Source organism: Lactuca sativa, chromosome 5 (genome assembly GCF_002870075.4).
Source record: "Lactuca sativa cultivar Salinas chromosome 5, Lsat_Salinas_v11, whole genome shotgun sequence".
NCBI lineage: Eukaryota > Viridiplantae > Streptophyta > Magnoliopsida > Asterales > Asteraceae > Lactuca > Lactuca sativa.
This window is the reverse complement of record NC_056627.2, coordinates 139,240,097-139,256,000: the sequence shown is the minus strand read 5'-3', so window position 1 is coordinate 139,256,000 and position 15,904 is coordinate 139,240,097.

Genomic DNA, 15,904 nt, shown 5'->3' with positions numbered 1-15,904 from the left:
AGTTTTTTTATTTTTATTGGGACCACAAGAGGACTTTTTAAATAAAGTATGACCAGAGGCTAGTACAATGTAGGGATGTTATTTGGGTCGGAACCGAACCGAACCGACCCAAATCCGAATAACCTGAAAACCGAATAAGGGTAATTGTATGAACCGGAAATTGAACCAATTAACCAATACGAGTTGGGTTTGGTTCGGGTATTAATCGATTCGCTTCGGGTATTGCAGGAATAACTTGTACAAGATGATTAAGGATCTAATATAACAGAAAAAAATCGAATAAACCGTATAATGATTCTATAACCCGAATAATATAATAATAATGTACTTTTATACATCAACATAAAACATTCAAAGACTAACATAACACAATAACACATTGAAAGAATAACATTTACATAGTAGATTAACATAATGTGAATTAATTTATTACTTGAGTTTCTTGAATTGGAGCCCAATTTTCCATGACTAGACAAAGTAGGAATTTGTGAATCCTTAGACACAATAGGAAATGTCGATTTTAGAAAGTTTGAAACAGAGGAAGGATTGACAAAAATGATTTCGAGTTTGGAAATAGATGAGAAGATTGGTCGATTTTGAAATGACGAGAATGAGTGTAGGGTAGGGTGCAAGACCATAAAATTTAGGGTTTCCCATTCAACCATCAACACGTCGAGTTCTCTTCACTAACTCGAAGAGTTGGTCCATAAAAATGTGCGGCCCAAAAGCCTTCCAACATGCCGAGTTGAGGCTGTCAACTCGTTAAGTTCCAATGGAAAAACATGCTTAAAGGATTAAATCTCACACCTGGGAATCGGGATGTTACAGAGAGTATGTTGGGCATACCAGAATTACATTGGGCGTATTCCAATCAGACCCAAACCCTAATTTAGGGTCTTGGACCCTATTTAAGCTCCTTAACTCACCATCAAACCCTATTATCTTTAGCCTCCATCCCTCTAAACCCCAGCAATGAAACCCTAGTCCCCATTTGAGTCGTTTTTGAGCTTTTGTTGGTATTTCATGGTTTTTGGTGTTCATAAAAGAAGAAGGAACTTCTTGGAGAAGTGTGGGATTGCTTGAAGCTTTTGGATCTAGGCTTGTTGTATTTTGATCTCCCCTTTTAAGGTATAAAGTTTCTATATTGATGACTCTAGGTGTTAGATCTAGTTTAAAGTGTATTTTGTGTTTAATTTGGTCCTTAGAGTCATTCTTGTGAGTATGAGCTACTCCAAGAGCTTAGAATGTTGGATCTTGGCCTTTGGGATGTCCCTTGTTTATAAAAATGTCATCTTGGTGAGTTATCTTGGACCATGCATGAGTTTCGATGTTTATTACGAATGTTATTAAGGATTTGGTCCCATTAAGCCATGCAAAGGAGTAAAGTTGCCAACTTTACGTGTTAAGACATATCATTAGGGTCATATATGAGTTTAGAAGTCGTTGGCTTAACCATTAAGAGCTTTATATGGATTTTTGGTCCCTAATGAGTACGTTGGGCGTACGTAGGAAGTACGCTTGGCGTAATGGATGTTTTGTGCATCAACTGCTTATACTCTATGCGTCGAGAGTGAGTATGTGGTGTGTAGCTTCCTGGTACACGAGATGTGCTCCCCAGTTTGCCATTTTGGGCTTTTTGAGACTTAGGCCTTGTTGGGCCATTGGACTTTGGACTTTGGACCACAGATAGACTAAGGGTTTTCTTGGAAGTATGTTCGTGATGGTTTTGGGGCCCAATTAGGTTATTGGGCCATAATGGGCTTTTGTTGTTTTTGATTTGGGCTTTGGATTGCCATTTTGGGTTTAGGATTTTTATGCATGTTGGGTTGCGCCTTGGTTATCGAACAAGTAAAAAAATGGTAAAATGGACTTTTACCCTTTAGGAAATCGGTTTATGGAGTGCGCATCGGATTGTGGGTTATCGGGTTAATTATTGATTAAGATTGTATTTATTGTCAGTTGGCGTGAGGCTATCCGGTTCAATGATCTGAGCAGTTATTTGATTATCAGCGGATTGAGGTGATCTTTTCCTCACTGTACTTACGGGTCGAAGGCACCAAGGCCGGTCCATTGGATTAGATATCCTGATATGTGACAGTATGCTTTGTGTTGTGGTTATATGTTAGAACGGTATCCTGGTATATAGGATTATGTTATGCTTAGTGATCTATTAGATCTGCCTATTATTTGTTTACTAGCTATATGTTTACCGGTCGTATATGTTGATGTAGTGTGGGTGGGTTGAGATTGTACTGCTTTGTGTTGCCAGTCAAAAAACTCGGTAATATTTATATCGATATGTTGTATGTGTATATGTTATGTATATGCTGACATGTTGTGTGTGGGGACCAGTGGAGACTAAAGGCCAAGAGACCTAAGGTGGCCCAGATAGACTAAATGCATGTGAGACGGACCAGTTAGGCTGAAGGCCTAGAGAACGGTCCATATAGGCTAAAGGCCCGGTGAGGTAGTCCAATCATGCTGAAGATTCTGTGAGTGGTCTAGATAGTCTGTAGGCCGGTGCGGCGTTCTAGTCAAAATTGTTTTCAAAATAATCAAGAAATGATGTGATGTGTACGATAAGCCGAAGCCAGTAAGTAGACCCCAAACTACCATATTGTTACTTGATATTATGATATGTTAGAACAACATGCTAGTGATAGGCTAGGGATCTTAAGGAATTGCATGATAGAATTTTCTGAGTATATGATGCCTGATAGCCTAGGGTCTTCCTTATATGAAATTGACATCATTATTGTAGTTGCTTAGTGTATGCATCATAGTTGTACATAACTAAGATTCTATAGCCTGAGAGTTTTTGGTTTAGCCTTATTTCTTTTTCTTGTTTTATGAAGGGCTTAGGGTAGAATCAAGTGTTCGATTGTCTATAAGATTATGTGTTATGTATGATTAACATACACGAGTGTAGTAGGGTTGGTGGAAGTTTCATGAGTGGGTGCAGATATGGTGGGTCAGCGTGAGGATTATTAGCCACTCTTGAGTGAGTGAGGTCAGAACAACATGCTAGTGATAGGATAGGGATCTTAAGGAATTGCATGATATAATTTTCTGAGTATATGATGCCTGATAGCCTAGGGTCTTCCTTATATGAAATTGACATCATTACTGTAGTTGCTTAAGGTATGCATCATAGTTGTACATAACTAAGATTCTATAGCCTAAGAATTTTTGGTTTAGCCTTATTTCTTGTTCTTGTTTGATGAAGGGCTTAGGGTAGAATCTAGTATTCGACTGTCTATAAGATCCTATGTTATGTATGATTAACATACACGAGTGTAGAAGAGTTGGTGGAAGTTTCATGAGTGGGTGCAGATATGGTGGGTCAGCGTGAGGATTATTACCCACTCTTGAGTGAGTGAGGTCAGGGTGAACGTGTATCCGAGATGATGGGAGATAGAGATCAAGAATTTTGTATGAGGATCTGTCTGATTTTATTGTGTTTTAGTGCCACTCGACTCCACTACTTGAATACTGCTTACTTTGTGCTTTGTGGGACTAACATTGATGGGAGCTAACTATCAAATGAATACATTAAGTTGCATGCTATGGAGGTTAAATAATACTAGAGTGAAGGATTTGGCCCTATTGCGTAAATCTTGTTTGATTCTAAACGTTGTAGGGTTGGGTCGTTTAGTCAAAAGATTATTTAAGTTTTGTTGCATGTAATTATATTCATGAAGCGGTTGGCTGGCATTGATGGAAGCCCCCTCAGCAGTTGATGGTAGGGGATGGGGAATCCTAGGAGAGCCTAGGGGGTATGTTAGTGCGATTGTTTTGTTGTTGAGCAGGTCTTAGAATTATTTTATGAATAGTTCTTAGAGGACCCGAGATGATCCTTAAGGAAAGTATGGATAGGTGTGGAAGGTAGTATTGGGTCCGTACTATTGGAAACACAAGATCTATACTCAAATCAATAAGAGTTTTGTGGATCCTAAGGGCTGGTCAGGGAAGATAGCATGGTTTGGTACCATGATTCGTGGAAGTGGTTCCATATCTATCGACCATTTGGTTATGGTTGCTCATCCATAAGGATGGGCTTGGAAATTGTTTTGGCCCTAGTGGTGATATCAGTTTGGGTTGATTGGTGCAGACCTCGATGAGTTTGTTGGTTCTAAGGTCCTGAGGGTGTTGCTCGAGGTCGTGCATTGAGTCGGGGGACTCAAGAAGGAAACGATTGTTATGATAGGTTGGGGGATTGCAGCTGGAAGTTGAGTGGTTAATTTGTGGATTGGATTGTCGCTATCTGTGACAAGGATTATGCCTTCTTTCAGTTTCTGAGTTCGGGGAAGGAGTGAGCAGGCTCGTGACTGTCAGAGTATGGATGTAAACCCTACTTGGGGTCTGTTGGACGCGATGTTTGGCAACAATATGTTAGCATGGGAGTGCGCATGAGGATTGATGTGGTATAGATGTTTTGTGATGCGATCAAGAGTCTGTTTCCTTGGATATAGGAAGGTCAATTACTGGATTGACGGTTGGGATTGCAGGCATGGGGTGTATGTTTTGGATCGTAAGTCGGTGTTTGCATATGTATTGGTATGAATTCCTTAATGTTAAAGTGGTTATAATTAGGAATTTTAGAGGTCTTCAGCCGAAATCTAGATTTCTCTTAGGATTGATTGGTCCTTATCTAGAAGATCATCATGCGTTTGTTATTCATTCCCGGGGTCAGGGATAGTCATACCTGGTTGAACCGGTTTGAGTTGTGGTTTGATTTCAACACCAGTGGGCGGTAGGTCGAACCCTAAGTGGGGGAGAATTGGATATTCTTCTTGGAGGATCATCGATCGGCTTGAGTTCGTAATGTTGGAAGAATGGCTCATAGGGAGTTGCATTGCAGGTATATGGAATCTCGGTTCAGGATTTGGTGAGGGCAGGGGTATATAGTATGTGGCGATCAGGAAATCAATTTCCATGTTGGATACATTCAGCTCCGCACAGGATTTGGTTCATTAGATCCAATGTCAATGCGTCCTCGATCATTGGTCATTTCGCTTATCATTCAGTAGACATTCTCCAAAAGTTTCAAGTGGTAACAGTTGAAGTTCAAGGAATGTGTCAACCTATCATCAAGTTTAGTATTTTTTATGTTCCTTTGGTCTCTAGGTATGTTTACCCTCAATGGTGACGTGGAATTTTGGTCTATAGTAGGCTTAGGTTTTGGTAGCATTCAGGATCACCTTGGAAGTCTTCTTGAGCTGGTTGTGTATTGGTGGAATCTGTTTAGTCTCAATCAAGATATGGGGTCTTGTTCCGAGCGTTCATGGGAATGTCTTTTGTTAATGATTGAGGTTTATCGTTTCGATAGAATTATGGTATTTCTTCCCTCTTTGGACGAGGCTATGGGCTCCCTAAGGATGTGCATCGTGGTAAATTCATTATATTACTGAGAGGGACATGTGTGGGCTGGTCAAGATATCAATGGAGCACTTTGTTCGAATTATATGCATGGTTGTATTTGGGGTATAGCCTTTACATTGGATCAAGAGTATGACAATCTATCCTATTCTCGGGTCGGGTGCGACCATGATTTCGTCAGATTTTGCATTGGCAGCGGCGTGTTTTGTGAAAGGATTTGTGTGTGGTAAGACCATAGGCGGTGACCATGGCGGGATAGACGTGTCGTAAGACTACAAGGTGGCCATAGCGTTCTCTGGGTTGGTAGATAGTATGGAAGTGTTGTAAGTCTTCGATGGGATCATAGCATTCACTAGATTGAGGAAGTCCATAGTTGGGGTAGTAGTGAGTATAAAGGAGGATCAATTCGTGCCATGGGCAATGAGGTCTATTGGGTGCAATTCTTTCTTTCAAGTTATTCCAGATCATTCATCAGCATCCATCCTTAGTTCCATCTCCAATCAAGCTCCAATGCTTCCAAGAACATATCCCGAGATGTTGTATGTGTCCATGTGCTCCAATTTTCCCTGAAAATCATAACAAAAGTGAGTATTACGGACATTCTACAAATATAAGGAGAAACATGCAATTTATAATAACATTAGGGAGATAGCTAGCTTTTTATAGAAAAATACCAAAAAAAAACATGCTAAAAGATACATATAAAATGCATCTAACACGCTTGCCAGGCAATGGAAGGCAATTCTCCACTCCATGGGAGGAAATTCTCCACACCTTGGTGACAGTTTTCACCCAATTCCACTCCAACTTTATGATGGGTTTTAGTATACTACAACATCCTATGGTGTACATACAACCCTAAATGCTTTGGATCTATGTTTTCTCTAATTATACATGAAATATTGATTCCAAAGCATTAAGCCTACAACTAGCATGCAAATGACATAATCAACATAAAAGAGAGTTATAAAATTACCTCTTTGTTGTAGCTTGTGGAACTTCTTGAGTTTGGCCTTCAAGAACTTAGTGCCCCAAGTGTTGCACCTCAAATGGAATCACAACACACCTAGAACAAAGGAGACTTTTGAGAGAGTAGTTCTTGCACCAAAATCAACTCAATGAACTCCAAGAACCTCTCGTGTCGATTTTGGACGCTAAGGGCTTCTTATATAGTGTGGCTAGGATTAGGGTTACACAATGTAAACCCTAATGTGCATGACCTTCCATATTCCTTAGGCTCCATGGGTTTAAACCCCCACGGATCATCCATGGGTTGTAACATTGGTTTAGCCCAACCTAAAGAATCATGGATCATTGGCCCACACCATAAGAATGAATCATTTACCAAATCAACCCCTTATATTTAATTAGTCTCTTTTGATCACAAAATTAATTCCAAATTAATTATTGATCAATACTAATTAAATAATAATATGATTTCATGTTAATATATTAGAACTTATAATATATTAACAAATCATAAATAACCTCTTCTCAAAAGTCCATCTTATAAATGTCCTGGTGATATGCAACCCAAATGGACCATGCTACTCTCGGGTCAAGTACATACAAATTATAGTTATGGGCTTAGACACCTAATCCAAGAGTCTCCCACTTGGATAAGTCTAATAACTATTATTGCATGTAGGACTCCACAACCCGACTAGCAATCGTAGCTCTTAAAAACCGTTGTCGAACTCTGACCTAGTCAATGACACGTCCATTAGATAAGGGATCATATATTCCTCCATTCTAGATATCATATGGACAGGAGACATGGATTTCAATCATTCTCGCTGTCCATTTGTTGTTTCCTGATTTCCGATTTATGACAACCGACTAATTGAACAAATCAAATCAGTCCAGGCTTGGCCAAGCACTTAGGGTGGTCATCACTAAATCATCGACATGCCCACATATATCACTTTTATCCACATGGGGTAAAAGGAACAGATAAACTTCAACCCAAATGCTTGCTTGTACTTACTCATCAAATTACACACAACAATATGTTTTATAACATCCAAGTTACTGGTGCGTTTACATATGTCAATGTGCAACCGACTCGCAACTACAACTCACATGTCTCCGTTTCAAGAATATAAGATATTATCATCTCACAATCACTCGTGCTAAAATCCAAGAAGTGATTCAGATGAGCATGGTTTGAATCCAATACTCGAATTTTTTTCCAGGAGTACTCATGAACACTACAACTATGTCTAAAACACCTATACAAACTGTAGACCCATTCATGACAGTCTTGCCTAAACACCTACTTCCAAAGTATGATCGACTATGGATGGTTTGAATAACCTAGTTATTCGGGAAGTCAAAACATGCAAAGTGAAACACAAGAATAATACTAATCCTATATGGTCCCAAAACTTTATCAACTTACTACTTGAATTAAAACAATAGCTATGCCATGCTCCAAGCATGCACACTATGTTTGTCTATGGTCCTGACTTTGTGAAATAGATCAACTGAAAAACATTTCAATGATGCTCATTTCATAATTCAAAATCCTTATTGCAAGTGTAAGAATTCCAATTTTTTGTCACTACTAGAAAGTGTTAGATTCTAAACTATCATCCAATGAGTCTTTTGTAATGTCTATGTACCAAAAGTCACAGAGACTTGACAAACGATATTACACAATATTCCTTTGGAGATTGTTACAAGACAATTCCATGGAAATGAAGTCTCAAATTCAAAGTACATTCCTTTGAACATCCTTCTTGCATAAAAAGCTTCTAACTTTCTCATCTATTCTTCAACCCCCAATATGGAAACATTCCATATTTTCCATATAATAACTCATTATTACTAGACTCTCTTCTATTCATAATAATGTCAATATATTCCATCCATTATTATACTTCCAACTGTCCTTAAGCGACCAATCCTTGGCGAACCTTAGATTGTCCTTAACAGTTGTTTAACCACTTTAGTCATATCCAGTTCTAGACTTTTTTCCCTCTAAATGCCCTAGGCATTTGGAAAATTTAGAACACGAGAATATTATAGCATATACAATCGATACTATATCCGAAGCATATAGGATGCGATTCATAATGTCTAACATAAAGACATGATACTTGATCAATCTTTTACTATAATATTTTTATTTGCCATGTTCTCAAAATTTTGATTATGAAGAGGGATGTCGTAATCATAATCAAAATTTGAGAACGTAATTATCAATTCCATATATAGAATTTCCTTATGTTGAACCATTCCAACATCACATTCATATATATATTTAGCTAAATTTGATTAAAAACTCAATCTAAGCGTTTAGATTTCGAAATGAAGTATGAATTCCTCTCCCTTAATTATAGAAAAACAACTTTTCAAACCCTGCATCTTTGCAAATTGAAACTTTTTTTTTTCTATAATTAACATTGCTAACTTGCAACACTTTCCAAAATAATTATGCTCCCACTAGGATAATAATTATTATTTTACTAGCATAACACTTATGCTCCCACTAGCTTTGATATGTATTCAGAAATTAGATGGACTTCTAGAAATCAATACTTATTGACTTCCTTTCCAAACTTCAGATTTCTGATATGAGATGCTTCGATAAGACTTTATATAGGCTTCTCAAAATCATACACATTTCCTTAGATTGCTTCCATGTGTGTCTTAACTATTCAGAACTTACGACAATAAGTTCCAAATGTTTAGACCCTTTTGCCTTTCTCACAATTTCAAACTATGAAGAGGGATGCCATAATCATAATCGAATTTGAGAATGCAAATAACACAATTGCTATCTCCTTAAAATCTACTTAGTGAAAGCGTTTCCTCACAACCATTTTCATGAATTGGAGAGAAACCTTATGACACTTAGATTTTTATGGTGTATGTGTTCTTATCCATGTGAATTTTCCATAACCATAATCACAAAACAAGGTTAGTGACAAATCCAAACCCATATGGACTGAACTTGTTCAATCTTAATTTCTTGCCACCTAGCAGTACAAGGGCCTACCATTGCTTCCAAGTTGTTATGTAAACAAGTGAGAACTCATAGAACTCACATACATAGTCAGCTTTAACTAGAATGGGCACCGAAACAAGAATATGTCAACATGATAAGTTACAAACCTCAAGTCTTGTGCTAGTGTTTAACAATAGGTTTACTCTTGATTAGTTCTTGAAACTTTCAAGATCTTTAAGACTCCCACTGACCTCTTGACATATAAGACTCTCTTGTCAAGAACCATTCCTTGAAAAACAAATATTCAAGAGTCAGTGCGGATTCTAATCAAGACTAACACTTCACACAATTGGCCTTAGTTGGTCTTTGTCCTTACCAAGACATCACAACTTACCAATTTCAAATGTACAAGAGTAAGAAACATTTTACTCTACATTTGATGAGTGTTATAAACCTTTCTTAAGATTAAGTCACTCAAGTTACAATCTTGGAGTTTGACTCTAAGACTCGATTTGGAACGAAGTATGATTAACCTTTTTTGATTTAACCATTCCAGTAATTCACAATTCCTCTTCTTAGCCATACAAATGCACTAAGATATCCTTAGAGGATCAATTGTGATATGGTTTTCCATAATCATTAAGATGATCATAAAACATGATACTAAAGTACTATCCCATCTTTTTAGATTGGAGAAACTTTTATATTTCTGCCTAAGGTGATTCTTCTTATTCATTTTGCCATACATTGAAACTTTTATAATGTTCAGAATTATACTTAGACTTGTAAGCATAACCATATTTACTAAACTTTAATAAATCATGACGAATAGTGTTATCGTTCTTTGAGGTGGACCTGACCAGCGCACACCCAATGTACCCGATCCCCTAGTCCTTCACTTGACTCACATATACATGTGAACAAGGAATCAGTCTTAACTTCCCAAAAATGAAAATTCTCATTCATCACACAATACAAGTTACATGATTCTAAGTTTCTATCCAATTGAAACTTGGGTGATGGGAATCTTTCCTTATTTGGTAAACTTTGACACTACCACAAACGAAATAATCAAATTTATATTGCTATCATAGAAACATACAAACATAAATTTTCACAAATGCCATTGCAATGAGATATAAATATAAAAACAAACTTTTATTTATTTATAAAATGCGGAAAAACTTTTCCTTAAAATGCAATTACAAATGAAAACTATGTTATTACAAATTTCTAAGCAGTCTATCATAACTCTTAAGCAGCAGCTCAAAAATCCGATCATCGAACCATGCGATTGAAATCCATCTTTGTGACTATATTCAACATACTCTTCCTTTAAGCTTCCTTCCTTTTGCATGATCCTACAAAACATCAAAATCCAACCTTGTCTCATCATGTATTAAGAATTAACAATTAGGAACTTAATAGACTCAAATAATAGATTTACCTGAAGCAGAGTCAAACCTTTTTGATTTTACCTTCTCTCAAATCTTTCAGGTAGTCAGGGCAGCTTCACTTCAAATGGCAGTAGAAACAAATGGCTTCTTTTTCATTGGCACATGCGACAATCACAAATTTAGGCTTTCTCTTTACCATTTGGTCAACCGGGTTGGCTATGGCCGATCCCTTTCCATTGGGAAGAGAAATCTTTTTTAGACTTCCAATATTACCATTGTCATTGCCCATGGAAGTTTGAGAATTAGATCTTCCAATCAAATTTGTTTTTCCAATGTGCCAAATCATTGTTGATTCAGCAGTAACAAGCAAATAGGTAAGATTAATAAGGGTCATATGGTGGTTTGTCACATAGTAGTCCTTAATGAACTCACTATATGACTCGGGAAGTGATTGAAGAACCCAGTCAATAGCCAACTTCCTTGGGAGCACGACACCCAACATTCTCAACATGTCTATGTGTGACTTCATATCCAAGACATGTGCACACACAAACTTTCCATCCTTGTGTTTGCTATCCAATAGGGCTTGAGTGATCTTGAACGTTTCAAGTCTTTGAACTTGTGGCTTAGGGAGAATAATTGGAGGAGGTGGAGGGAGTGAAGTATGATTTCCATTTCCACTAATGCACGACAAAGAGATTAATCTTTCACTTTGATCGCCATGTGGGATATCATCTTCAAGAGGAAAGCTAGTTCCAAAAGATTTGGGAAGACCATAGTTGTCTGAACTAGACATCTACAATCGGAGAAATTTAAGTTAATTGATTTGAGTCCTTAATATAACACCCAAAGGAAATATTAAGGCTAGGACCCAACACAATATTTTACAATTCGAAAGAGGGATTTCCTAATCTGAATTCAAAATATTTGAAGGTAGGTAAATGACAATTTACTAATTTCCACCATGAAAAACGAAATTGATAATTAAGTTTTAATGGATTGAAATTCCTAGATCCTTTGAGATTCATTGAACTTTTCAACAGCATGTTTAAATCTTGATTGTGCCCTTGAAGTTTGTGACTGGGATGCCGAGGATCACAAACAAGGTGTGAATATCCATGCAAATTAGCTTGGTACACCCAATGTTGCAACCACCTAATCAATGCGCCAGTTAACCACACACGCTCCATTGATCTATAATTAACATCAAACTACCCTTTGCCACACACTGTCAGTCCCAAATTAGTGTGTCGGTTAACCACACACGCTCCACTAGTGACTTAACAAGGTGCAAAGTGCAATTTCATGGGTTAGCACCAAATTCACATTTTCCTAAATAACTAAGATTGGGAATTTATAAGTATTTATTTATTTAGTATTTCATTATACTTTCAATGAAAATTTAAATGTCCTGTCAAACCCGTTCGGCTAACGACTCTCCACCAGTCATGGAAGCGGTGGGTAAGAGTGGACACCCATTAAACTACCATTTTATAGGCAGCAACCTTATACCCCCTTATAGACCGGCTTCGTGAATGAGGTCTACTAATGGTAAGACTGACTTTACTCTTGTATATATATATATATATATATATATATATGTGTGTGTGTGTGTGTGTGTGTGTGTGTGTGTGTGTGTGTTAAACCTATAATATTATAATAGTATATGGATTGAATTTTAAACTTTTAAAATTCTAGGGTTTGGAACTAAATGTTTAAAAGTGAGACTTTGCATTTACAAATTCCAAAACTAAAGGGCATGTTTTTAAAAGACTCTTGACATTCCATAACTTGAGGACAAGTTATGGTGTACATAAAAACATTTATGTAAAAGACTCTTCAAGTTCCATAACTTGAGGACAAGTTATGGAAGACCTAAAACCATTTTATGATGACATTTAAAAATGAGACCTTTCACTTTCCATAACTTGAGGACAAGTTATTGGATTCCACCAAAAACAATTAGATCAAAAAATCCAACTAAAAAAATCAAATAATTTGTCTATGATCTAATTAAACTCATAAGTGATGATAATTCATATCAAAAGAGTTTCAAAAAAATTAGTCTAATCATATAAACGAATACAAATTATGAAACTTTGACAATTATCTTATATTTGGATGAGAATCATCATTACCATATCAACAAAATCATATTTAATGAACTAAAACATTTTGTGGTAATGATTCTAATCCAAAACAGGCGAAAAAAACTCAAAAAAACTGCCCACTGGAGCACCAACTCGGCGAGTGTATGAACTGGACTCGTCGAGTTGGACTTTTTTTGAGTAAACTCGGCGAGTCCCCCAGTGGACTCGGCAAGTTCACTGTCCAGAATGCAGAAAATTCAATTTTTTTTTGCTTTGAAAACCAATAAAACATCAAGTATAGTGGAAAACAATCCTAGGCTCTGATACCACTGATGGTTTTAGTATACTACAAAAAGACCCTAAACCCAAACCTTGATTGTAGTAGGCTTAGAACACTCAAAAAGACCCTAAACATTGCTAAAAGATGACAAAAACGAGTTTGACTTTGATTGAATTGAACGGTTGTACAAGATAGAAATTTCGGGTTGTCACATCATCCCCCCCTTAAAGAGAATTGTGTCCCGAAATTAGAGTTTAAACAATCAATCTATTACAAATAACTAAGCGAAAAGATGAGGATATTTCAGTTTCATTTGTTCCTCGTGCTCCCAAGTGAATTTAGGTCCCCGCTTGGCATTCCAGCAAACCTTCACTATCGGGATACGACTTTGTTTCGTTTGCTTGACCTCTCGGTCCATGATCTCTACTGGTTCTTCCATGAATTTGTGGCTCTTGTTGATCTCGATCTCGTCGAGAGGGATTACAAGAGTCTCGTCGGACAGACACTTTTTCAAGTTCAAGACGTGGAAAGTAGAATGTATGTTACTAAGTTCGCGAGGTAGTTGGAGTTTGTAAGCTACTTGTCTGATTCTAGCGATAATCTAGAAAGGCCCTATGTATCTTGGATTTAGCTTTCCACGATTTCCGAAGCGTATCAAGCCCTTCCACGGTGAGACCTTCAACAGAATGCGGTCTCCAACCTAGAATTCCAAAGGTTTTCTTCTCTTGTCTGCGTAGCTTTTCTGTCGGTCTCTAGAGGCTTTTAATCATTCACATATTTGAATGATATTCTCTGTCATTTCCTGAATGATTTCTGGACCTGTGAGAGTGCTGTCAGGAACACATCCTTTAGCTAACTGAGTGTCACCCCCCTCAGCCCAGCACAGAGGGGATCTGCACTTCCGGTCATAGAGGGCTTCAAATGGAGCAGCCTTTATGCTCGTGTGATAACTGTTATTGTAGGAGAACTCGACAAGGGGTAGATGAATATCCCATGCTTTTCCAAAGTCAATCACACAAGCTCGAAACATATCTTCCAAAGTTTGAATAGTCCTCCCACTTTGTCCGTCGGTTTGCGGATGGTAGGTTGTACTCATGTCCAGCCTAGTTCCTAGGGAAACTTGTAGCAACTGCCAGAACCTTGAAGTGAATCTACTATCTCTATCATAGATAATGGATATGGGAAACCATGCAATCGAACGATCTCCCTAATGTAGGTTCTAGTTAGTTTCTCCATCTTGTCCGTCTCTTTGATAGGCAGGAAGTGTGCGGACTTGGTTAACTTGTCTACGATCACCCAAATGGTATCGAGACCACCCGTTGTCTTGGGAAACTTGGTTATGAAGTCCATTGTGATCCACTCCCACTTCCATTCAGGTATCTCCGGTTGTTGAAGTAAACCTGATGGTTTTTGGTATTCGACCTTAACCTTGGCGCAAGTAAGGCATTTACTCACGAAGGTAGCAATCTCTGCTTTCATGTTAGGCCACCAATATAACTTTTTAAGACCCAGATACATCTTATCTGAACCTGGGTGGACGAAATATCGAGTGTTGTGCGCTTCTGTCATGACCAAGTCTCTGAAACCACCATGCATCGGTGTCCAAATCCGATCCATGAGACATAAGGCTCCGCCAGCCTTGATTTCTAAGTTCTTATCCATCCCTCTCAAGGATTCAGCCGCCACATTTTCAAGTTTTAAGGCTTGAAGCTGGGCCTCCTTAATTTGCATGGACAAATGTGAATGGATATTCATAGTCAATGATTTGACTCTACGACCAGAGTATGTTTTCCGACTTAGGGCGTCAGCTACTACGTTGGCTTTGTCGAGATGATAATGAATTTCGCATTCGTAGTCATTGAGTAGCTCGAACCACCGTCGTTGTCTCATATTGAGCTCCTTCTGGTCGAATATATGTTGAAGGCAATTGTGGTCTGTAAAGATAGTGCTTTTTGTACCATACAGGTAGTGTCTCTAGATCTTCAGAGCAAACACAACTGCTCCTAACTCAAGATCATGTGTGGTGTAGTTGACCTCGTGTGTCTTTAGTTGTCTTGACGCATAGGTGATGACCTTACCTTGTTGCATAAGAACACAAACGAGTCCTTGGTTTGATGCATCGCAATAAACCACAAAGTCTTCTATCCCTTCTGGGAGGGATAGTATCGGTGCTGTGCATAAGGCTTGTTTCAGCGTTTGGAACGCCTTCTCTTGTTTCTCTTCGCAGTCAAAGGCCACGCCTTTCTGGCTCAATGTAGTAAGCGGTTTCGCAATCCTAGAAAAGTTATGAATGAACCTACAATAGTAGCCAGCGAGGCCTAGAAATTGACGAATTTATGTAGGCGTCTTCGGCGCTGACCAGTTCTTAATGGCCTTTATTTTGGAAGGGTCCACGTGAATTCCTTCTTCACTAACAACGTGACCCAAGAATTCGACTCTTCTAATCCAAAATTTGCATTTAGAGAACTTCGCGTAGAGCTTCTTTGATCGTAATGTTTCCAAGATCTGACGTATGTGCTTACTATGCTCTTCCTTACTACGAGAGTAAATAAGTATGTCATCAATGAACACAATGACGAACTGATCCAAGTAAGGATGGCATACCCTATTCATTAAGTCCATGAATACTGCGGGTGCATTAGTCAATCCTAATGGCATCACTACAAACTCGTAGTGTCCATAACGAGTTCGAAAGGTTGTCTTGCGAACATCCTCCTCTAGCTCTCGTAACTGGTGATACCCAAATCTCAGATCTATCTTTGAAAAGTAATTCTCCCCTTGCAGTTGGTCGAACAAATTTTCTATG